Source organism: Ambystoma mexicanum, chromosome 2q (genome assembly GCF_040938575.1).
Source record: "Ambystoma mexicanum isolate Mex_15411 chromosome 2q, UKY_AmexF1_1, whole genome shotgun sequence".
Classification (NCBI taxonomy): Eukaryota; Metazoa; Chordata; class Amphibia; order Caudata; family Ambystomatidae; genus Ambystoma; species Ambystoma mexicanum.
The window spans coordinates 1178132356-1178157575 of record NC_090924.1 but is presented as its reverse complement, the minus strand read 5'-3'; the positions used below and the strand labels follow the sequence as shown (position 1 = coordinate 1178157575).

Genomic DNA, 25220 nt, shown 5'->3' with positions numbered 1-25220 from the left:
TGTCGTAAAATAGCTTCCTCTTAGGGGAAACTGGGAGGGGCAGTGCCTCTGCAAGCCAGCTGAGCTTGGGGGAAGTGGATAAACCAGTTATTCCACCCTGTGATGTGGGAAGCCACACCCCTGTTTGACCAGGGCATCATTTTAAAAAGATAGATAACTCATAGTGCGGACTTGTCAGAATTATATAAGTAATATCATTATTTTTGTGATTTTTCTGTGAACATTTTAAGAGGCGTTAGGACTCTGTGGTGTATTCTGAACCTGCAAGAATTATACTTACCATTCCTGTATCCAGTCAACATCAGCACCTGCAAAAGACAAGAAACAACAGGTTAGCAAGACAAACTTTACACACAGTGCTTTCTCACCTGATCCATCAGCAGCGGCCGTGTCTTCATGCTGCACCTTCGCCTGCAAAGACAAAAGCATTGTTATACTTACCGGCACGCCGTGAATTCCGGATTTCTTCATTCTGCATCGCCGCCTGTGAAGACAAAGTTTAGTTAAAACTTACTAGCATTCCGCTGACTCCGGCGCTGCAAAGCAACATCTGAAAGACAAAAGAAAAAGACATTAAGCAGGTATTTACTCACGCCCATCGCGCTCGTCGCAATAAATCGCCTGCGAATACTCCGGCGTCTTTTTAACACGAACTAAGCTGCAAGGAAAGAGACAGTTAGAGCGCTTGCCATACTTACGAATTTCCAGGCGCTTCACTCCATCTACATCCCAAGAGTCCTGCAATATATAAGGGAAAAGCATTATACAGAGTCTTCTATATTAACGTGCCACGCATTTAAAGACTATAAAGACAAAAGGTGTCCAGAAACTCACCGCTCGTGCAGATAACGACGGTAACCATCCTCTGAATTCAAGAGGCCAATGTTTCACCAGTGAAGGAACTGGCAACGGCACCCTGCACCAGACGCAGATGGAGAGCCCAGCATTCACCTATCTAAGGTACGTTCACCTGGGGGGCTCTAAAGAAAAGCTGGGAAGAGAGAGAGAGAGAGAGGGGGACATTCAACAACCCAGGCCATTAACCCCCATATTCTTTCACCTGCAGAAACCTCACTCTTCGAGTTCGACACACAGTGCGAAGAGGTTCGACCCCAGAAGCCAATCGAGTCCTGCACATCACTTTTCGAGTCACAGACACCCTCCTGCCAAGACCCGCGCCTCCGTGGGAATCAGGTGAGCGTTACAGAACGCAAAGCCCACCACAAAACTCCTACCCAGGCGCAATGGAAACCTCAGACACTGATCAACTAGCCCAGTTGCTCGGAGAATTAAGAGCAGAAGTACACGCAGCTCGTCCGGAAACGAACTCTCTAAGAAGAGAACTGATAATTTCCAAGGAGCGAACTGAGGACCTCGCTAGGCAGTTGCTACAAACGCAGGCAGGACAGACACCTTTGCCCGCTCCAGGAGGAAGTTATCCTTCTGCATCATCTTTAAATCCTGTGCAAGTCAATCTGCCCGGTAATGTGCCCTTGGCTCCGCCCGAACGCTTTTCTGGTGATCCAAAGAAATTCGTGGTGTTCATCAACCAGTGCCGCTTACACTTCTTATGTCGACCAGCTGCTTTCCCAACAGACCAGACCAAGGTGGCTTTCGTGCTTTCTTATCTCAGTGGCAGCGCCGCAGATTGGTCGATCCCTTTAGTCACCCAGGATGATCCGGTTTTACATGATTTCCAGGCCTTCCAGTCCAGCATGGAGAAACTGTTCGCAAGACATGCACAAGGGCAGGCCTTGGACAATGAACTTCTTTCATTACGACAGGGTAATCAAGACCTCTTGACTTATATAGCCTCATTCAACAGACTTATAGTGGAAACTCAATGGCCCGAGGATAAGAGAATAACGCTTTTCTACAGAGGCCTGCGTGGAGAGCTCAAGGATGTATTAGCTCAAGTTGTGAATCCTCCACAAGAATGCTCAGACTATATTGACTTAGTTGTCCAATTGGACCACAGACTACAGAACAGGAAGGCAGATCGTTCCAAATTTGATACCCGAGTGTTTTCTAAACCACAAACCTCTACTAGGGGAGTTGACATGGTGGAACCCATGCAAATAGGGGGCATGAAAGGACCTTTAACCCAGAAAGAGCGGGAAAGAAGAAGGCAGCTGCAATTATGCCTCTATTGCGGAAACTCAGGACACTTTCTTCGGGACTGTCCAGTGAAACCAGCTAAGAAGGCTGTAGGAGCCGCAGATACCTGTACCACAAATTCTGAGCAGGGAAACGACCTAGCCCGACAAGAGTAGAGGTCCTCTTGCCGAGCGTTAAGATTTGTCCTGTGACCTCGCATTTCGTGGTACCCATGGTCCTCATTAGCCCTGAACGTCCGGATCGTTTGCATGCAATTGAAGCTTACATCGACAGTGGAGCAATCGGTAATTATGTGGACCGTGAAATGGTATCAAGGATGAATCTACCCCTTGTCCCTAAGGCTGTAAAAGACGCCATTACTACTGTGGATGGCACGGAGATAGCCTCCGGACCAGTAACGCATGCCACCCAAGAAGTGACGCTAGTGAGTCAAGATGGACACCGGGAGAGAATCGTGTTTGATGTGATCAAGGCTCCTCAGTTCCAGATCATTCTGGGAATCCCTTGGTTAGAGAAGCACAATCCTCAGATCGATTGGCGAGCAAAGACGGTTCAGTTTCCCGAATGGTTTACCACTTGTTATCCTAGGCCTGATGTTTCACTGGCGGCAATCTCTTCGGAGGAGGTTCCCAAATTACCTCCCGAATACCAGGAATTCCAAGACGTCTTCCGGAAGGATCAAGCTAACACCCTGCCTCCTCATAGGTCTTACGACTGTCAAATAGATTTGATACCCGGAACAACTCCTCCTTGCAGCAGGATTTATGCTCTCACCGAGCCTGAGAATCTTCACCTCAGACAATATTTGGACCAATACCTAGCTAACGGGTTTATCCGTCCTTCAAAATCTCCAGCTTCATCGGCTTTGTTCTTCGTTCGGAAAAAGGAAGGAGACCTTAGGACTTGCATAGATTATCGCGCCCTGAATCAAATCACCGTTAAAAACAGATACCCGTTACCTTTGATCCCTGAACTCCTGGACCAAGTCAAAGACGCATGTATATATACAAAATTGGATCTCAGAGGATCCCACCACTTGGTACGAATAAAAGAGGGCGATGAATGGAAAACGGCCTTCCGCACCAAGTACGGGCTATTCGAATATCAAGTGATGCCCTTTGGACTTTGTAATGCCCCTGCCGCTTTCCAATATTTTATGAACGATGTCCTTAGAGAACTCATAGACGTGTGTGTTGTTGTCTACATTGATGACATCCTTGTCTATTCATCATCCAAAGAGGAACACCAGAGACACGTTAAAAAGGTTCTCGAGAGATTGCGTCAACATAATCTTTTTGCTAAGCTTGAAAAATGCGTTTTCAACGTAACTGAAGTCGAGTTCCTGGGATTCATATTGTCACCTAACGGAGTCCATATGGATTCAAAGAAAGTCGATGCAATCATCAAGTGGCCATCACCAACCTCTGTAAAAGGAGTTCAAAGCATGTTAGGCTTTGCTAACTTTTACTGCAGATTTATTCCTGAATTTTCTCGGATAGTCCAGCCCATCACCGCTCTGTTAAAAAAGAACAAATGTTTTCAGTGGTCTTCTGAAGCAGAACAAGCTTTTCAGGACTTAAAAGCTAAATTCATTTCTGCACCTGTTCTAAAACATCCTCGCCCAGAACTCCCCTACATCATGGAAACAGATGCTTCTAGTCTTGCTATGGGGGCAGTTTTATCACAAAGAGATCCGGTCACACACCAGTTACACCCTGTAGCCTTTTGGTCCCGCAAGTTTTCGGCTCCCGAGATCAACTATTCAATTACAGACAAGGAACTTTTAGCTATCAGATCGGCCTTTAAAGCATGGCGGCATTATCTTTTAGGAGCCAGACACACAGTCACCGTAATGACTGATCACCGCAATTTACAATATCTAAAGACGGCCAAAGCTCAGTCTTCCAGACAGCTTCGCTGGGCTCTGTTTCTGGCTGAATTTGACTTTATAATTACTTATCGACCAGGCAGTAAGAACGGAAAAGCAGATGCCCTCTCCCGGATGGGAGTAGATGAACATTTGACCACTCCAGAACCAATACCCATAATCCCAGAACAAAGGATTTTGGGTTTGGTCAGCACTCAATCTTTTGAAGACATCAAGACCACGGTTAAATCACTCCTAACTCCGGCCGATTTGCAGGACTGGCAATTAAAGGGAAAAGAATTCTCAGTGGATCAAGACCTACCATATTTCCGAGGACGATTGCACTTGCCCTGTGAGAAAATACAAAAACAAGTAATCTCCTGTTATCACGACTCTCTAATGGAGGGTCACCCTGGCATTACCAAAACCATGGAAAAGATTAAAAGACATTTCTGGTGGCCATCATGGAAAAAGGATATTAGAGACTTTGTAATCTCCAGCGGTGTGTGTGCCCAGAATAAAAGTCAGAAGCAGAAACCAGCCGGCCTATTACAGCCACTAGACATCCCTCCCTGTCCATGGCATACCTTGTCCATGGATTTTATCACGGACTTACCTCCATGCTCGGGGTATACTACCATCTTAGTAGTCGTGGATCTATTCTCCAAGATGGCTCACTTCATTCCCCTGAAGGGTCTACCTTCAGCCTCAGTATTGGCCCGAGAATTCTTGGAAAACATCGTTCGCTTACACGGTTTTCCCTCGGTTTTAGTCTCCGATAGGGGAAGTCAATTCATCTCCCACTTCTGGCGCAGTTGCTGTCGTCTAGCCCAAATTGATGTAAGACTTTCGACCAGTCACCATCCCCAAACTGACGGACAAACCGAAAGGACAAATCAGACACTAGAACAATATCTACGTTGCATGCTCCAACAAACTGAAAACCCCTGGAAGGATATTCTTTGGATCGCTGAATACGCTTACAACAATTCGACTCATTCTGGAACCGGGAAGACTCCTTTTTTCCTATTATACGGACGCCATCCTAGAACCTCCAACCTGGATCCTCCCCAAGAATTTGAAGCACCTGCTGTGGATCACTTGCACTCGGAGATCACCCGTGCTTTTAAGGAAGCCACTGCCCATCTGCAAAGAGCTAAAGCTCAATTAAAAAAAGGAGCAGATCGACACCGTAAAGAGGCCCCTCACTACGCTGTAGGAGATCAGGTCTGGTTATCCACTAAGCACCTGCCTCTAAAAGGACCCCGCACCTTCATCCCGAGATACCTTGGACCCTACCTCATATCTGCCATAATTAATCCGGTGGCTGTCAAATTGGAATTACCTACGCATATGAAAATACATCCAGTATTCCATGTCTCCTTATTAAAACCAGTACAACCAGAAACCCGATTGACTGAACTTCCAGAACCGGTTTTAGTAGATGGAGAACTTGAATTCGAAGTAAAGAACATCCTAGACTCCAAAATCTCCAAATCTAAGTTATATTATCTGGTTGATTGAAAAGGATACGGCCCCCAGGAGAGGTCTTGGGAACCCTCAGAATATGTCCACGCACCTCGTCTGATCAAGAAATTCCATCTGAATCACCCCAACAAGCCAAAACCCCCAGAGAAGACACGTTTAGGAGGGGCCTTGAGGGGGCGGTGCTGTCATGATCACTGTTTCCAAGGAGCCAGGACCAGCCCAACGTCCTTGGAAGCAGGCCCCTAACCCTAAGCACCAGCCGGTCCCTACTGGGACCTTTTGGACCCTGTCCTGGCGCCGGTGGCACCAGGCTTATCAAAACCATCGGTCCCGGCACTGGAAGCGCCGGGCTCATAATTGGTGTGAAGGTGCTTGGGTGGACTTACCTGCGGCAGACCATGCTGCTTACTTACCAGCCACTTAGAAGCCCTCTGTGAACAGGAACTACTTTCTTACCTGGGTGGGGCAGCTCCACTCCCTGGATACAGCACTGGAACTCTTCTGGAAACTGGAACTCTTTTCTTACCTAGGCGGGGCCGTGGAAGAAGACGCCTCATCACTCCAAGGCTATTTAAACCACACCCGATAGATGAAACGTGCTTCGCGTTATTCTGCATCTGCAGCAGAACGCTCACCAAGTCTGTTCCAGCCTTTTCTCTTTCGATCCTGAACCTGCAAGAATTATACTTACCATTCCTGTATCCAGTCAACATCAGCACCTGCAAAAGACAAGAAACAACAGGTTAGCAAGACAAACTTTACACACAGTGCTTTCTCACCTGATCCATCAGCAGCGGCCGTGTCTTCATGCTGCACCTTCGCCTGCAAAGACAAAAGCATTGTTATACTTACCGGCACGCCGTGAATTCCGGATTTCTTCATTCTGCATCGCCGCCTGTGAAGACAAAGTTTAGTTAAAACTTACTAGCATTCCGCTGACTCCGGCGCTGCAAACCAACATCTGAAAGACAAAAGAAAAAGACATTAAGCAGGTATTTACTCACGCCCATCGCGCTCGTCGCAATAAAACGCCTGCAAATACTCCGGCGTCTTTTTAACACGAACTAAGCTGCAAGGAAAGAGACAGTTAGAGCGCTTGCCATACTTACGAATTTCCAGGCGCTTCACTCCATCTTCATCCCAAGAGTCCTGCAATATATAAGGGAAAAGCATTATACAGAGTCTTCTATATTAACGTGCCACGCATTTAAAGACTATAAAGACAAAAGGTGTCCAGAAACTCACCGCTCGTGCAGATAACAACGGTAACCATCTGAATTCAAGAGGCCAATGTTTCACCAGTGAAGGAACTGGCAACGGCACCTTGCACCAGACGCAGATGGAGAGCCCAGCATTCACCTATCTAAGGTGAGCATGTTGACCTGGGGGGCTCTACAGAAAAGCTGGGAAGAGAGAGAGAGAGAGAGGGGGACATTCAACAACCCAGGCCATTAACCCCCATATTCTTTCACCTGCAGAAACCTCACTCTTCGAGTTCGACACACAGTGCGAAGAGGTTCGACCCCAGAAGCCAATCGAGTCCTGCACATCACTTTTCGAGTCACAGACACCCTCCTGCCAAGACCCGCGCCTCCGTGGGAATCAGGTGAGTGTTACAGGCACCTCTGGGAACAGGGCTTCTGAGTCGGAGGATGAATGGACCAGGGTTACCCGAACCAAAAACGCCAATAAGGCAAAAAAGGGCCTTGCTTAAGGACCCCTTAAAGCAGATCAAGGCAATCAGGAGTGTCATCACTCCTTATCATAAGAACGCCAAGTATTCCGTTTGGGAACACTTGGAGCTCTATGAGCAAATGATGGAGACTTTCCATTTGAAGGACAGCAGTAACTGCATCCAGTACGTCAAATGGACATTCTCCCCAGAATACTCCAGTTTCTTTGCGGGGCTGGAGGACCAAAATCATTTAAGATGGTCCACCTATAAGGCGGCCATCTTGAAACATTTTTCTGTTCACAGAAATCCTCAAGAGGCTCGCAAAGGCAGCCTACAATTTGCAATGTGGGGAGGATCAGGCCCCACAAGAGTTTGTGCAAGAATTAAAGCGTGCTTTTGCGCAGACCACCAGAAGGGTGCGCACGGATAGCAGAGAATTTATCAATACGTTTTTCCATGCCTTACCCAAATACATAATGACCCAGCTCGTGAGAGATTTTCATGAGAAAAGATCTTTAGACTGGGTCATTGAACAGGCTACCCGGATCTATGAGGTGCAGAAGCCCATCGAAAATAAAAATAATGCGCCGAAAAACCCCAAAACCAACAGCACCCCTGCTGCTGCCAAGGTGGCAGAGGTAAAGGTTGCCCCCGTTTTAGATTTGGAGATGGGGGGCCTAAAAACCTGCCTGCACCAAATAATTCACAGCCCAGAAGGCCCTCGGGCCAGTCACAGACAGGGAGTCGAGGAGGTAGTCCCACAAATGGGGTCCCCTGCCCCCCTGACTATATAAGTCCCCGCTACAAGGGAAACCGACTAACCCTGGGTTATGTGTGGACTCTTCCAGCCCAAGGGGGGGATCCAGCCAAGCACCTGACCCGGGGAACTTCCCTCCTAACTTCCCCCAGGAGGGCAGAAATTCACCAAATCCTGGGCAGAACTTTTCCCTCAGGTATCCACCCAATTTCCAGCCCCAAAATCATCCATCCTTCTTTCCCCAATTCCCTGAGCCCAGACAACCTAATCCGGGAGAGGGGAGGCCAAGGGTGGAGGGGTACCAAAATCTTCCCAACCAGGGGTACTACCAGAGAAGGGAAAGCTACCCTTCCCGGGATCAGCCCAGGGGAGAAAATAGAGCCGCGTATCAGCCTGAGCGGGTTTCACAACTTGAGCGCCAGGTCCAAAATATGGCACGGGATCTGGGTCACATACTGAGGGCTCAACAGAACCCTCAGATGAGCATGCCACCGCAGAATGCCCCAAACTCTGGACCTGGTGCTCCAGAACAATGACTGGGGCAGCACCCCGATAACCCACCGGTTCCCAGGGAGGAGGCACAAGGGGAAGGGGGGTGTAAAGCCTTGGAGGAAGCTTCCTTCCCAACTTGTAAACAGCCCCTGGAAAACCAGGAACCGGAAACAAAATCTCCTGCCCCTGAAAGCCTGCCTCCCAAGGAGCAGAGGGGGGGCAGGAGAAACAAAGGACCCAAACAGACCCACTTTGTGGAGGAGGTACAGGTCTTCCAATTTGAGGGAGAGGGATCCTCAGAAGATCCTGGGAAAAGGATCTTCTCCTTCAGAGATGGGGGAACTCCTCCCAAGGAAAAATGGGTCCCAAGGGATTCCAATCCAGACTGGGGAGATGTGGAGACTGAGCTACCGCCGCCCATCATCTCATCCCAGAACCGACAATACCAAAATCCCAAGGGTCAAACCCATCCTGATGACTGCCTCCAAAAAGGGCGGGGCGGCCCAGAACCGGAACCAGGGGAACCCACAATGGCTCTGATCTCCAGTTGCCAACTTTTTCTTTCAGATTCCCAAGGCTCTCCACAGAATTCTGCCCAAATCTCTTCGCTAGCAATGTCCAAAACCAGAAAGTTAGCCCACCAGTTGTCCAAAAATGTGCATTATCTGTGCCCCCTTGAGGAGAAGGAGGGAAGATACTATGCCCCGGTACAAGTACAGGGGCAGGGTACAATTTTGGCACTTGTGGACACTGGATCCCAAGCTACCCTTCTGTCCAAAAGGGCCTTTGAGGAACTAAATGCAGGAAGGAGGGAGAATTACCGAATTCCTCTCACCTCTCTTCCTGGACAACTGCAGAACTTTGATGGGAAGGAAATTCCCATTGAGGGGACTGCAGACTTGGACATTAAAATTGGGCGACACAAAGTGAAACACCCGGTCATAGTAGTGATTCCAGAGGGCACCCCTTGTTTACTAGGGAATGACCTCCTGAGAAGGTTGTCACCACTAATAGCTTGTGTAAACAAGGTCCTCTGGACCCAGACTAGTCGACCAATAAAATTAAAACAGAGTGTCAACCATGTTAGTTTAAATGGCACCTGCCACATGGTTGAACAAAAATCTGACCAACTAGAATTTCACTTCCAGAACAACCAAATTCCAGACGTGACAGTAATAGCAGTAGGACAACAGACTGGTGATGGGGGGTCCTCTCTATTTCTGAAAATCAACCTTCCTTCCAGTTTAAGGTGGTATTCCACACTGGAAGGAAACACTCTGAAATTCTTTACCAATCCACAATCAGACACTTCCACTCCTATAGTCCAGAAAGAGGTGAAATCAGCTCAGAGCCTGGCTGATATTCAGCAAATTGGAGAGCAGTTGTTCATCCCTGTTCAGTTAAATGATGGGAAGGACTCGCTCGAGTGTGGGTGAACAACGGTAAGAGCTTCATCAGCTAAGCCATGTTCCGCCAACTCCCAAAAGATCCAGCCATTCCCACATTCAAACTGAAAGACAAATGGGAAATGGACCTGGAAGCACCTAATTCCAAACATCTCCTGCCAAGCAGGTGTATGCTCAAAATCTCCATTGGCAAGAAGAGCATAGTCCATAATTGTTGGGTCGTTCGAGACGTCACTGCCGCCTTTTACTTAGGCAGTGACGTTCTCAATCGCTTTGCCATTAGTTTGGACCTAATAAACTTCAAAGCTTGGTCCCGATTAGCGGATAATCCCATGGGCTTTGATGATCCAGAAAAAGCATTTAGGTCAGCTCAATTGCTACCTTATGCAGTTGAAATTCAGATCAAAGAGGAAGTCACCATCCCAGAAAGGACCCGACAATTCTCCCTGGAAGTGAAAGTTAAAAGAGGACAAAAATTGAAAAACCCTGATACTTATATCCATCTAAATGCTTCTCTCCAACAGCAAGGGTTAGGGGTAAACCCAACACCATTAGTCAACATAGAACATGACACCATTCCAATAGAGGTGGATAACAGCGACTTAAAGAGTATCACTCTAGCCGCAGGCACCATTATTGGAATGGCGATTGATGACCGACATTTCTCCATTGATTTAGGAAATTAACTGTTAGGACCAATCCCCAAGGACTGTTTTGACAGTGACAGTGAGGACAATACAACACCAGACAGGATTTTCACCCGGCGTGGGGGGAACTTCCTGGTGTACACTTCTTGCCCTTATGGTAAGGAAGATGTGACTTGTGACTTCAGGAGGGATGAAGTGATTTTCCAGGTCCATGAGGGCTGCCTTTCCCACCTGAAGCCTCCAGTCCAAATCAGCACTCTGACCAGGGACTTCTCCACCCAGCTGGAGGAGGCCGCTGAGATAGCCAAACCAGAAGTCTTTCCAGGCTTCAGGAAGATGGTGGAAGAGAGAGTCAACCTAGCTGATGCCTGTGTGACTCTGGAACAGAAGCAAAAGTTGAAACAAGTTTTCTTTGATTTCCAAGATCTATTTGCGGTAGACTCATATGACTGTGGTTGCACCGACATCCACACCACAACAATTCCAACGGACCCTGGAATGACTCCAGTGTTTTTGAAGCAATATCGCTTGCCTCTCGCATCCATGGAGTCCCTTACTGAAGTATTGAAGAACCTTGAGTCCCGGGGAATAATCCGTCCAGTCCACAGCACTTTCAATAATACGGTGCTGGGAATATTGAAGCCAAACGGCCAGTGGAGACTCTGCGCATACCTTAGGGAGCTCAACAAACGGGTCCATACTTCCCGATGGCCTCTGCCCTACATTGACCAAGGGCTGGCCCAGATTCAGGGGTCACAGGTATTCACAGCAATAGACCTGACCAATGGATACTGGACCGTGCCTGTCAGTAGGGAGGACCTATACGAACTGGCTTTTACCTTTCGGGACCAGCAGTACACATGGACCCGGACTCCCTTCGGATACCTCAACTCCAGCAATGAATTCAACATTTTCCTACACAAGGCCATGCCCGACCTGGATGCAAGGGGTAACCTGGTTTATGTAGATGATGTCCTCATCAAAAGTTCATCTGTGGAAGAACACATAGCGGAGATCCGTTTTGTTCTGACGCAGTTGAGGACCGCCGGAGCAAAACCTTCCTTCCAGAAAGCACAGTGGTGTAGAACCCGTGTTAATTTCTTGGGGCATGGGATTACTCCTCAGGGTCTCTGTCCCCAAGAAAAGAAAGTGGAAGCACTCCAGAAACTGAAGGACCCCACAACTCTGCAGGAACTAAGGAGCCTCCTTGGACTGACTAATTACAGCAGAAAGTTCATTGAAGGCTACGCAGAGATCACTAGACCCCTGATTCATCTCTTGAAGGGGGGGGGTCAAGTGGGAATGGGGTCCAGAACAATCCGAGGCGGTAAGACAACTCAAAAGAAGCCTCTCACAAGCGCCTTGCCTAGCTTACCCTGTCAGAAACAAGGAGTTCTTCCTGGAGACGGGGTTCTCTAATACGTGCTTGACGGCAGTATTATACCAAAAGCATGACAAGGTCAATAAAGTAATCTCCTATGCGAGCAAAACTTTATCCTCTGTGGAGGAAAAATTTAACGATTGTGAGAAGGCACTCCTGGCAATGGTGTGGGCATTGAAGAATTACCGCCCGTTTATCCAGGGGGAACACATCATAGTGGAGACTCCACACCAGCCTCTGCAATATCTCCAAAGTGACAGAATCCGGGCCGGAAATGTGATTAATTCCCAAATTACTTCCTGGATTCTGTCAATGCAAGGCTTTCCTGTGGAGGTCAGATATGGCCAAAACAAGAAGAGTCCCCTCGCGCAAGGTCTGGCTGACTTGCATGATTGTGCCAGAGAAAACTGTCTCGAGGACGAAAGTCTAAAAATCAAGGACAACATGGAGGGATACCTTAATTCCTCACACAAAGTCTTTGAAGAAGACAAGTGTGAGGGAATGCCCACTGTCTATGTGGATGGATGCTCTTACCATGTTGACAACGATGGGGAGAAAGAACTGGTGGCTGGCATAGGGAATGCATGGGTGAAGGAGTTCCCAGAACCCTCCGCTGGATACAAAATTGGTCCCCGAAGTAGTCAGGTGGCAGAATTGATGGCTGTGCATCAGGCCATCCTCACTACTGTCCAGCATCAAGTCCACGAACTGGTCATAATCACAGATTCAGATTATGTACGGAACTGGTTCGTGGAGCACCTGGTCAACTGGAAAACCAGAGGCATGTTATGCGCTAATAACAAACCCCTGAAACATGGGAAGTTAATCCAAAATATTGATGATCTGGTCACATCGAATGGGATGACCATCTACTGGAAAAAGATCAAGGGTCATTCCAAAGTAGAGGGACCAGACAAAACTGGAAATGACTTAGCTGATCAGCTGGCCAAAACCGGGGCCATCCAAGGGGATCTAATAGAAATAGAGTTCCTGTTGGGGGAAATCCAGGTCACTGGGATCACTAGGTCCCAGACAAATGCTCACAATGATCTTTCAACTGCCCAATGGAGCAAGGAGACCCCTGATGCTGATTTGATTACAGCTCAGAAGGGGGATTCAATCATTGGTTAGTTTTACCAACACCTTGAGGACCCTGAGAACTTTCCCCTGACGGACACAGATTACATTGGGAAAGAGGACCTAAGAGTGTTGATGAAATGTCCAAAAATGTTCTGAATCCAAGACGGTTTGTTGGTAAGAAAATCCCAAGCTGGCCATGATCAGTCGGTGGTTCCTACCTCATTCCGAAGCCTGATGTTAAGTCACGCCCATGATGCGGCCACCGCCGGTCATAGGGGGTTTCATACAAAACTGGAAATCTTAAGAGAGGTTGCATACTGGCCACACATGGGGCAGCACCTCGACCAATACTTGAAGGGGTGTCTTGTGTGTGCACAATTTCAGCCATCATCCCTCACACACCGTGCGCCTCTCCAAAAGAGGGGGATGACACTGCCATGGTCAGATTTGCAAATCGACTTTGTAGGCCCTGTAATCCGCTTGTCTAGAGGAAACAAGTACATGTTGACCGTTACGTGCTTGTTTACCAAGTGGGTGGAATGTCTCCCGGCCCCAAATTGCAAGGCAGAAACAGCAGCTGCCCTGATGATTAACCACATCTTTTCCCGTTTTGGTCTACCTCAAAGGATTGAGTCAGACAGAGGTAGCCACTTCACCAGTGAAGTAATGACAAAGATGTGGGAGATACTGGGGGTTAAAAGGAAGCTACACATTGCTTACAGGCCAGCTTCTTCTGGAGCAGTGGAGAGATATAACCAAACCATTGTGGGCATCTTAAAAAAGTTTGTGGCAGATTCTGGGCCAAGTTGGGATATCCGATTACCTCTGGTCCTAATGGCCATCAGATCTACCCCTTCATCTGCAACCAAAATGTCACCATTTGAGTTGATGACTGGACGCAAGATGGTGCTTCCCCAGCATTTGCTCTACAGAACCCAAGAGCAAACGTTGATAAATGCCTCCACAACTCATGAGTATGTGGAGAATTTAAGGAAACACCTTCAGCATGCTTTTGCCTATGCTCAGCGGAATCTAGAAAGATCAGCTGAGATTATGAAAACCCACTATGATTTGAAAACTACTCGAAAGGAATATAAGGTGGGTGATCGGGTCTATCTATACAATTTCCAAAGGAACCAGGCCAAACAGCGAAAATTCTTGCCTACATGGAAGGGACCGTTTGAAATTATAGACAAGATCTCCCCTGTTGCCTATAAAATCTGCATCCCCAAAGGCAGTCTGGCGGAAGGGGAAGACAAGTGGGTACATATAAATCAGCTAAAGTGTTGCCATCCCAGGCACACTCTGCAACAACTGGAGGAATCCACTGGAATCCCAGAGGGGGCCGCTCCAGAGTAATTCAGTTCCAACCCTAAAATATTCCACATATAGCATATAAAATTCTGTGATCCTTGTATATATATATATATATATGTTCTTGTCTCCTAATTTAAAATAGAAAATGTATATGTTCATATCTTCTGATTCATAAAATGTATATGTTCGCCACACCATTAATAGTGGTGAAGAAATGTCTACGAATAGGTATTGCCGCTTTGCTTTATCATCCTAGGAGAGATGAAACCATGGAGACTGACCAAGGGGGACGACCGGGGACCGGGAGCAGAGACCCGAGGGGCCCGAGGTACCGCCCAATCCTCCCATCAGGACCAGCAAGGAGAACTGATTGATCGACTGGAGGGAGGAAAAGATGCTGAACTGTGCCATCCATGGAATTGGAAGAAGAAGGACGAACATCCCAGATCTTGCGAGTTCCATCAGCGAAAGGACAGAATGGCCATCGCAAGAGGGGGGGCTTGTGGGATGTTTTTACCCATGCATCCAAGCCCTACCATAAAACTGTGCAGTACTGGCATGGAAAACATCATGATGACCAGAACTCCCCAGAGAGTGCACAGGGAAAACATGAAGAATAGGCTGCCACCCATTTTTGCCTATGTTGTGAGCACAGGAGGGCACTGCCTAAAACCACCATTGGGCTACACACCCAGTAGCCTGAAACCATTGGGAATGGCAATGCTGATTGCCAAAAAAGCAACTCAGAACTGTGGGGAATTAATTTTCTTAATCCCAAAAATGGTTGCATTACCAGTACTCACCACTATCAGAAAGCCGGCGTTTTAAAACCACCAGACTTTTGTGTAAAACTGAACAAATGAAACAAAAACCAGACCAAGGAAAGACTTGCTAAGAGGTGGATACAATGTAAAACTATATTCTGAAATGACTTGAAGGAAGTAATTTTTTAATGTATATGTAAAAATTGTAAGTGATTTAAACTGGGAACAAAAAGTGACATTTAGCTGAAACCTGGCTTAATGAAACTGAATTCTGCCTGACAACTACCCCCGACAGGAGTTGAAACGGGATCAACAGCTGTGTTCCCAGGCCTGGCTGCCAGGCCTGGCTGCATCCTGAGGTCACATGGCCCTGTTGAGTGGCAGCTGGTGACTACAGGGAGTTGAACAAAGGCCTGTCCTTGACTCAGGCAAATGTTATATTGGGGGCGTCGTAAAATAGCTTCCTCTTAGGGGAAACTGGGAGGGGCAGTGCCTCTGCAAGCCAGCTGAGCTTGGGGGAAGTGGATAAACCAGTTATTCCACCCTGTGATGTGGGAAGCCACACTCCTGTTTGACCAGGGCATAATTTTAAAAAGATAGATAACTCATAGTGCGGACTTGTCAGAATTATATAAGTAATATCATTATTTTTGTGATTTTTCTGTGAACATTTTAAGAGGCGTTAGGACCCTGTGGTGTATTCTGGGGGGTTGCTAGCGGAAAATAGGGTCTCACTCCAAATGTATGCATGTTAAAAACCTGACACTTTATCATCTGTAACCCATATCCCTGGTGCACATTTGTGTAAAATCTGGAAAGGTTTAGAGGTCGTTATCTGGATGAAAAGGGGAGAATTCTGTCATCAGTGGACACGACATCGTACAAAGACAGGGATTGGATGGTTTGGTGCTACAGAAAATATGTTAACTGGACCTATATTAGAAAAATGGTACATAGATAAATATGTATTTGGGTCAGAAATAGATTTGTGTGCAATCTGACAAGGGGAGGTTCCTCTGACCATAAAACCTACAGCATCACTCTGACTCACATTTCCTTCCCCCAATCAAGGGAGAGAGGAGGAATTGGCCAATGATAAGTGAGAGGGGCAGGTTTAGTTATGACCAACGCACACACCCACTTTCCAAAACACATAAAAAGAGACTGCTGGGACAGGTAGAGACAGACAATTCCATTTGCTGCGGAGCATGCTGACTGACAACTTCACATCCAGAGATCCAGACTTCAAATCCATCAATCTCCAGAACCTGTAGCAGAAATTAACTCCAGAATTTGTAGCAGAGAGGCCTGAATCCACCAGCTGAATCCTCTTCAGCAGGCCTCAAAACTAACCAAACTATTCAACAGCCGGGCGAGCTGTTTGAAGTTTTTCCGAGTATTTTTGCAAGAACCTGTAGCAGTACCCAGAAAGCAGTGTTACATCCAGAATCCAGAGAGGCTAGACCAGCAGAGCAGAGCTGACCCAGATCGCTGTGAGCAGAACCGGTGCCTGATTGACCCGCCGAGCAGACAGAACTGCAGCCGGACGTGTTGACCAGATCCGTGACGAGGTCTAGTTCAAATTTATATTGTGAGTACCTAGCAGAACTGTGCAGAACCAATCTCTTAGTTAAAATAATCTAATCCCAACTATTTTAACCTAAGTAGAACTGCCTCCTAGAAATCATGTCCTCTGTCATTTTTAAAGCTGCACAACTGTCACCTGTCAATTCTGCAGCTGTAAGCTGTCACCTGTCATTTTGAGTTTACTTTAAATCCGAAAAACTACCTTTATTTAATCGTCCGTATCTCTGGAACCGTTTGTCCTAGGAACGAGATTTAACTTTCCTCTGAAATCTACTCCTTATACTTTTTCCGCAATCACGATTTACGCACTCGCGAAATTTACCGCGATTTGCGACTTTGGCTCAATTTCTCCACTTGTCAAAATAGCAGCTCCATTCTTTCTTTTGTTAAAATCCATTTGCAACTTGGTAATAACTCATAAAGCATTGCTAAAGTGAGCCTGAACTAATACCAACACGCATCTCCCACTCACCCTGAATCTCTAGAGGGAATTAAAATCAGTTGGCACATTTTCCCATCCATTGCCATCACATTTCAAAAGCATTTTGGGCCTGTGTTTCAAACTCCTACCTGTTTCCTCTAAGCTTGCTGGGGGGGAACTGAATTTCGTATTGTATTTGATTGCATTCCTGAGAACTGTGTGCTCCTCTTTCCATCTCCTTCCATTTCTTACATTGCATAGGGGAGGGGGGTGAATTGCTAGAGAAAAAGTGATTATCTTATCTTTTGCTAAAATCATATCAAGTATTTCTGTACTGCATTTTATTCCTCATTGCTTTTCCCTTGAAATCATAAAAGTATTTTTGCTACTTTATCCATCCTATACTAACTCCTTATTGATTGTACAGAAGTGTGCTAGTGCCAGATTACCCATTGTTGATCAACATCATATGTCTAAGTGTACTATCAGATATTAATTTATTATAAAGTGTGATATATATATATATAGTTTAAATTCTCAAATAAACCTTTTAATTTGCAAAACAAACCTACTTCTTGGCTCAGTGGGGTCAGGGGGATTCTAAGAGGGGGTTGTTATACAAGGGTTGTCATCCAGAGTACTGAACTGTATATAAAAATACATCAATAAGGGTTTTCCTCAGCATCCCAGACTAGGCATTGACTTAGCTGTAGTGTTGATTAAATATCGCTTACAGTACTTTATTTTATTAAGCTGTCTTTATTATTTTCATAATGCAGAGGTCAACAAACAACAACCACAGAACTCGACCCCTACCATAACCCCCACAAATAACAAAAGGAAGCACAATACAGTTGAAAAAATACCCATAAGCGAAAAGCAACTGCGCAGGCAAACTTATCACAAGATAGACCCCCAGCCGCTCTGCCCAACCCCCGCATCCCATTACATGCCCGCTAAGAATCAATACACCCACTGCAGTAGGAACACTGGTCATTCAAGGACCCTCTTTCCGCACACAGTCCCGTTAAAATGAGGATAGCTAGTCATTATTGACGCTGTCTCCACTGGGAGGTGAGGTTGAATCTGAGTCTCCCATACCACCAGCCAAATAAGATCTGAGGGTGCTCCAACCAGGCAAAGATGCTGCGTAATGAGTCTCTCTCCTCTCGCACAGATTCATAAAGTTCAGCCACTCCTGAAAGCACGTTGCCGTGCGCTTGCCCCAGGTCCTAGCAATCAAAGTTCTAGCCAGTACAGATGTCATTCCCAACAGTTTCTTCTCAGCCTGAGTCCCTCCCTCAATCAATGACAGCAGCCACAGCTCTGGGGAGTATTGCCTTTGACTTTGTAGCATCTGAGACATGACTTCCTCTATTTTGTCCCACAGTGGATGAATTTGTGTGCAGCCAATGAAACATGTCGAAAAACAACTGGGTCATACTCACACTTAAGGCACTAGGAGGATCTATCGGGGTAATGCCTGGGCAGATGAGCTGGAGAATAATAAACCTGATGTAAGACTTTAAAGTGGGTTACACAGAAACGGGTATTCGAGGACAGGTTGCGAGACTGCATTTAGATCAATTGCCACTGTTCCTCGAACAATTCCCTTACCATAACCGTCTCCCATTTGACAATGTAAGTAACTGCCTTATCTATTTTCTGTTACTTAGTAACCCTGTAGAAGGAAGGTACATGTTTCTTCCAGCCCAGTGGTGTGATGACAAATTTGAGTACTGGGCAGATAGGTGGTGCGTGTGGTACATTCGGCCACTTTGCCTTGAGTACCTCCTGCATTCTCAAATACAGCAGCATGGCCACTGCGGTCCATTAGTCCCCCCCACCTTAAAAGCCTCCCAGGTGATACATGTCCCCTCCTGTGTGGACCCCACAGCCTTGCAAAGTGAATTCAAAATATTCTTTTAAAAGTAATTGCCACTCCTTTCACCCTGTAAATGGGGAACACAGTGTAATAAAGCGCCCCCACCAAGTGCTTCAGTTGGTCCCAGTCCCTACAAGTGGATTCCACCGGTTAGATCTCAGATCTTCCCACCTTCACCAGGTCTCACTACAAAAAGCCATTAAAATCATTTGGGTATTTGGTCGCCTTTTCAAACAAAACATGTGGGAGCTCTGTGGATGGGGACCACCACCAAACGGAGTATTGTATCTGTGCCGCACAGTAATACACATACAAATCTGGGTATTCTAAGCCCCCTTTCGCGTAGGGTTTGGTCAGAATGTCATACAATATCCTAGCTTGTTTGGCACCCCCTACTAGACAAACCATCAGGCTCTTAAGAGGGGTCCAGAAGCCGGCAGGAGGCCAGATACGTGCATTATTCAAAATACATAGAAGTTTCGGGAGAATCACACTTTTGGCAAGTGATATTTGGGCTGTTTCTGCCATGTGCTCCATGTGCTCCAAATTCTCAAGAGCTGCTACATAATCCTCTGTGTAGATCTCCACTGGAGATGGAATGACCAAAATCCCCAGATATTGTATGCCCTGTGGATACCACTTGAAGGAGTCCCCCATGTCAGCCTGTTCCTCTACAGGGGTTAATGGAAGGACCTCTGACTTAGACCAATTTATCTTTAGGCCAGAGAGGTCTCCAAACTGGCAAATCTCTCGTACCAGTGGTTGTAGATTTTGCTGGGGATGTTTCACATACAATCGCATGTTGTCTGCATACAGAGATATTATAGAAATGTGGGAATAGATCTTGACCCCCTGTGAGCATGGTATTCCCTGAGGCAGCTGACCAACGGCTCAGTTGCGAGGGCAAAAAGAATGGGAGAAAGGGGACAAACCTGCATCGTGCCCTATGTCAGAAGGATGTAGTCTGATATAATTTGATTGGTATACTCCACTGCCCTGGGTGCCGTATATAGCATCCAGACCTGATGGAGGTAAAACAGCCCAATCACTGGCCTCCGAAGGATCTCAAACAGGAATGTCATTCCACAGAGTCAAAGGCCTTCTCGGCATCGAAAGAGGCTACGACAATCAGGACCTCAGGGTTCACATTATGCATGAGAGAGAACAGACGCCTGAAATGGTTTTGGGTGGACCTCCCTGAGATAAAGCCTGCTTGGTCTGGGAGGACCAAGACAGGCATATTTGGTAGAAGTCTTTGAGCCAGCAGCTTGACCAGGATTTTATTGTCAGTGTTAATTACCATCAGTGGTCTATACGAGGAGCACTTTAGGTGATCCTTGGCTGGTTTCAATAATACTATTACTAGGGCAGTTCTAGTGGATTCGGGTAGGATACCTGAGGACAAAGTGGATTCATACATATTACACAGGTGCGGTAAAAGGAGATATTATGCATACAGCTCAGCTGTGATCCTGTCCAGGCCGGGGCCTTACCATTAGGAGGAGAGTGGGGGTCACCCAACAACTTTTCTCATGAGAGGGGGGGCTCATTTAAACTATCACCCTGTTCTGGGTCTAACCAGCCCAGTGCTACCTTATCTAAGTGTTGCACAATTAATTGCATTGCGCCAAGCTTTTTTTTGGGATGCATACAACCGCTCATCAAAGTCGCCGAAAAATATAATTGATCTCTTTAAGATCCCTGGTGAGAGTCCCATCCGGGCCCTCGACTTCTAATATATAGCCCCCAGTTGGCGCTCACACTTAATGGCCCAAGCCAGTGTCCGACTGGGGCGATCACCCTCACCATATGCAGCGGCTGCAATAGGGTCCCTAATAAAACGCTCCTACTTCCCAGCCAGGAGGGCAAAGTCCTCCCTTTTCACCCAGAGCTGGGTGCGGACAGCCGTAGTGTCGTGGCGTCCGGGATGAAGCTCCAAACCCTTAATTTCCTCCTCAAGTAATGCTATTGATCTGCACAGTGCTTTTAGGACTCGCCCCTCCATTGATATACAGCACCCTCTAATGTACACCTTAAAGGTTTCCCATACCACCCCCAGCTCTTAGACAGAGCCCATATTAGTCTGGAAAAAGGCCTGTATGCCTGTGCAAGCTCATCATGGAAGACAGTGTCTACCAGCATACGGGCCCTAAAATGCCAGCGCAAGTGCCTAGGACACTGAGTCAGTCCACAAAAGTAAACCAGCACCTGGGAGTAATCGGATAGAGTTTGGGGTAGTATCTTAGCTTCTACAATATTCCTGGGAATCTCTGCTGAAACCATAATGTAATCTATCCTGGATGAACTGCCATGTACACCAGAAATAAAAGGAGTATTACCTGGCAATGGGGTGCATAGATCGCCAGGCGTCGTAGGGTTTATATACAGTGTTGGAGCATTGGAGGCGGCCGTGTTAGGCGGTGCGGCTTGACACTGATACAGTGTAGGGTCCTTTCCTCGGATCCACGCGATGGCGGAGCACTGAGCATGGAGCCATTGGTGAAGAGGCTGCTGGTGAGAGGACATCTGTCCGCGTGGCTCCTAGGATCTGTTTTATGAGGTAGTTTCTTTCCTCAGTTCGTCATTGTGTGCTTTTGACAGTCGGGCTGGTTGTCGGGTATCTGATCCACGGCCCCTGGCCTCAGCCCCATTGTACCTCCCTCTTTGTCGGTTGGCTGTTCAGCCTGCTACTCGTCGTAGCAAGTTTTACCGAATCATTTACCTTGGGCGGAGAGCCTGGCTGTGCTATTTTGTAGCTACAGGTTTTGCTCAGCCTCTCTGTATTACATATTGGCAGCCTTTCGACCCCTAAAGGGGGTCTTGCTTTTAACAGTGCCTAGCTGAGTACTCAGCAGGTTTTTAGACAGTTGACTAGGGGAAAGTGAGCACTGTCTCTAAAGGTAGAGCCTCTGCTTCACTTCCTGTTTCCATATCCAGCCATATCCAACCACTTATAATTATGCCAGTTATGAGGCTGCAAGAACTGCAAACTTTGTCCAGCAGGTACATAGAAACAGTCTCCCACTCTGAACTGTCCACTGCTACTAGGTTTGGAGCAGGACCTGTGGACAAACAGCCTGCTACTAGGAGTATGGGTAACCCCTTTGGTCAGTCACCACCTAGAGCTCCACGCAGGAGTGGGAGCAGTTTTTCAGAAGTTTTGGCTTTGAGTGCCAAAAGAAGACAGAATTTACAGAAGGAGCATCTTCTGCTAACAGACTTTCTTCTCAGAAACAAATGCTCAATGAGTGCTGACAGCACTGCTGGTTCCCCTTTGAGTATGCATATGCAACCATCGGTTAAGGTCTTGGACTCATACAATGCTCATTGAGGGATAACTGAAGCCTTACTCGAAGATAAGGCATTTGACAAAGTAGAAAGTCTGGTGTTAATGAGATTTTAGGAGTTGTTAGGCCAGCATGAGGAAATTGAAGAGCAGCCGGAAGAAGCCATCATAAAAAAAGTGCTGAGAGGGTTTGGATGTTATTAGAACACCTAAAAACGGTCTGCTTTTCAAGGACCTCATGCTTCAGGACCTGGCAATATGTTCTAGTTTTGAAGACTTTCCTTCTTGGGCAGGCACTGTAGGTTTGAAGCTGCCCCTGCCATTCCCACTTCCTCCACAGAAGTCCACCCATGTTGAGCCACTAAGAGTGGACACGATCTCTCAAATACCTGTTACTCAGTCTCTAGTTCACTTGGGTAGTCAAACCGAACCCAGTGAGCCTCCACACACTGATTTGCTTCTGCAAGTAAAATCAATTCCCACAACACCATGTTCAGGGAGCACAGTTCCATTGGAGGGTATTCTGCCCTCCGCGTTAACTGGTACTAAGCCTGCTTTCACCTTGGCCTCCCGTAGTCTAAATGTCATTCACCAAAGAAAATCCTCCATGTCGAGAATTGGGGATCCCAAAGTGAGGAGTTTTGTCCTAGACTCAAGAAACCTCATTTTAACAAATGTGGCTAAGCCCAGCCAAGAGGAATCAAGGGAATCACTCAAAGACAAAATCCTAGTGTGGCTCAATCCCAGAGTAGGCCAAATGTACATTAGATCTCAGGACTTGAAAGTCCTTCGCAGACTGCAGATCTGCAACTGGTGTACGGAAGAGAACACAGACTGCATTCCTATTGGATGTGTGTCTAGCAGTTTGCCTGCTTTCATAAACAGACTCAGAAATGTGCAGGACATGTTTCCACCTACAAAAATAAGAATTGTTTTGAACTAAGTTTCCCAGCCTTTGTATGTTTTGTAAATATGTTCTTGCTTTAGAGCATATTGTCAATGAGATCTTGGTTAGACAGTTGAGGTTAAATTGAGGTTTGTTGTTTGTTCTTGTTGTATGTTATGTTGTATGTCATGCGCCCTGATGCCTGCGGGCGTTAGGTGCTTTATAAGTGTATACATAAAAATAATAATAATGATAATAATAAATAATAATAATATTCAGCTATTTCTCCCCACCTAGGACCGGCTTTAGGCAGAGCGAGTTGAGTTGTGGAGGATCTGTCTAGATCTAAGGATAGCGCAACATTGAAGTCGCCCATCCTTATGGCCTCATTATTCAGGAATTTATGTAGGTGGTTGGTGCAGTGCTGGAAGAAAGCGGGGCTGTCTACGTTTGGGGTGTATATACTAACAAGGAGAATCTGCAGCCCTGCACATTCCCCAGCCAGTGAACCCCCGTATATTCCAAGTAGCCAGTGTAATGTTATCTCCAGACATCTTATCTGAAGTCGGCATCCCCATACATTAGCAGCCATTTAAACTCTCCATGGGCCCCAAAGTGTTGCTCTCAATCCCCTACTGCGTCCCACCAAGGGAGACGTGTCACCTGAGTTCAAAAGATGATACAATAGTAACAGTTGGTGCTGCCACCCACACCACACCAACTTCTCAATAAACAACCCCCGCCCACCCCAGAAGCACTAACATACAGGTCAGTTTACCCATAAAACACCCCTACCCCAAACAACGCCAAAACTCAACATTTTCAACAGACGCAGTGACTGTGGAAATGGGGGAGCTGCCGGCAGTTGCATCGGCTCATGAAGATGACAGGCTCACGTCAACAAAATTGGCTTTCCTGTTGCAAGGCTAGTGAGGTGCTCTGACACCCTGGGGTCTCAAAATCAAAGGTGCTGACCCTCCATAAATGTTATGTTCAGAATGGGACCGCAAGGTAATCAGCGTGGCGAACAGTGTTGAGAGTTTCTTGAATCAGGAGGTTCCAGAGGAAAGCGCTCAGCGGCCTCAGGTGACGTAAAGATCACAGCTTTGCCTTTATGTAGCATTCCGGGATATAGCATTGCATACCGAACTTCCTTCCTTCCTTCTCCGGATATTCTTTACAGCTTGGAATGTTTTTTTTTGTTCTTGCACTTGAGGGCTAAAATCTGGAAAGAGATGGATCGTTGCTGAACCCAATCATAGTTCACCTCTATCTCTGGCAGCTTTAAGCAGCACATCCCTTTCTCGGTAGTCAAAAATCTGTGCAATGATGGCTCACTCGGGAGCACCAGGGGGGTGGGGGTTGCTTGGCAGCCAGGGAGTGATGTGCACGTTCCACGACAAACATACTTGATACCGGGGGACCCTCCAAAACCTCTAGGAGCAACTTCTCAACAAACTTTTCCATATTATCAATGGAAGTAGATTCAGGCACCCCTAAAATATGCAGGTTATTTCTCCTCAACCTGCCCTCTAAATCGTCATTATTAGCCACAACCTACCTGACTGTTTGCTGAAGGAGTGCAACCTCTCGTTGGAGAACGGCCACTTTGTCCTCCCCGCCGCTGATCCTCTGCCATCCGGTGGCCACCCAGCTTCTCAATTTATATAGCACAGATGTCGACCTTACAAGTAAGGATATCCATTTTTAGCCCAAGGTTGTCCGTACTATTTTTGAGTGCCAGTGGGCCATCCATCTTTTTTCTAAAGCAAATGCCATTAATTTGGGAGTTAAATCCCCAGCCTTCCTCCAACTCTGTTCCGCTTATCTTGCAGGCCCTGAGTCCCACAGAGAAAGCAAAACAATGAGCGCCGTAAAATGAAACAGACAGGTAGTCCTAGGCTTTATTGCAAGCATTGTGACTATTATGCTGCTTCTCAATCAATTAAAAAATCATGTTCACGATTCACTCATGATATACAATGAGTGTAATTGACTGCGTTTTGTGTCAATAAAACGTTGTTCTTTAGACTCGTATATGTTGCCATTCCTACCTTTGACTGGGAATAAGACATTTAAAACAATCAACTAGAAGTGTTATTTCCTGCAAATTATGTCAATGAACACTATCAAACATACACAAATTTTCTTTAAATTAAAATC

The 25220-nt window shown here is 46.6% G+C and overlaps 1 protein-coding gene across 2 annotated transcripts in view; it reads right to left on the bottom strand.

The window, feature by feature from the left end:
• Positions 1-25220, bottom strand: part of SLC39A12 (solute carrier family 39 member 12) — a 787521-nt gene that overhangs the window by 346433 nt on the left and 415868 nt on the right. The gene's annotated exons all lie outside the window — the stretch shown is intronic.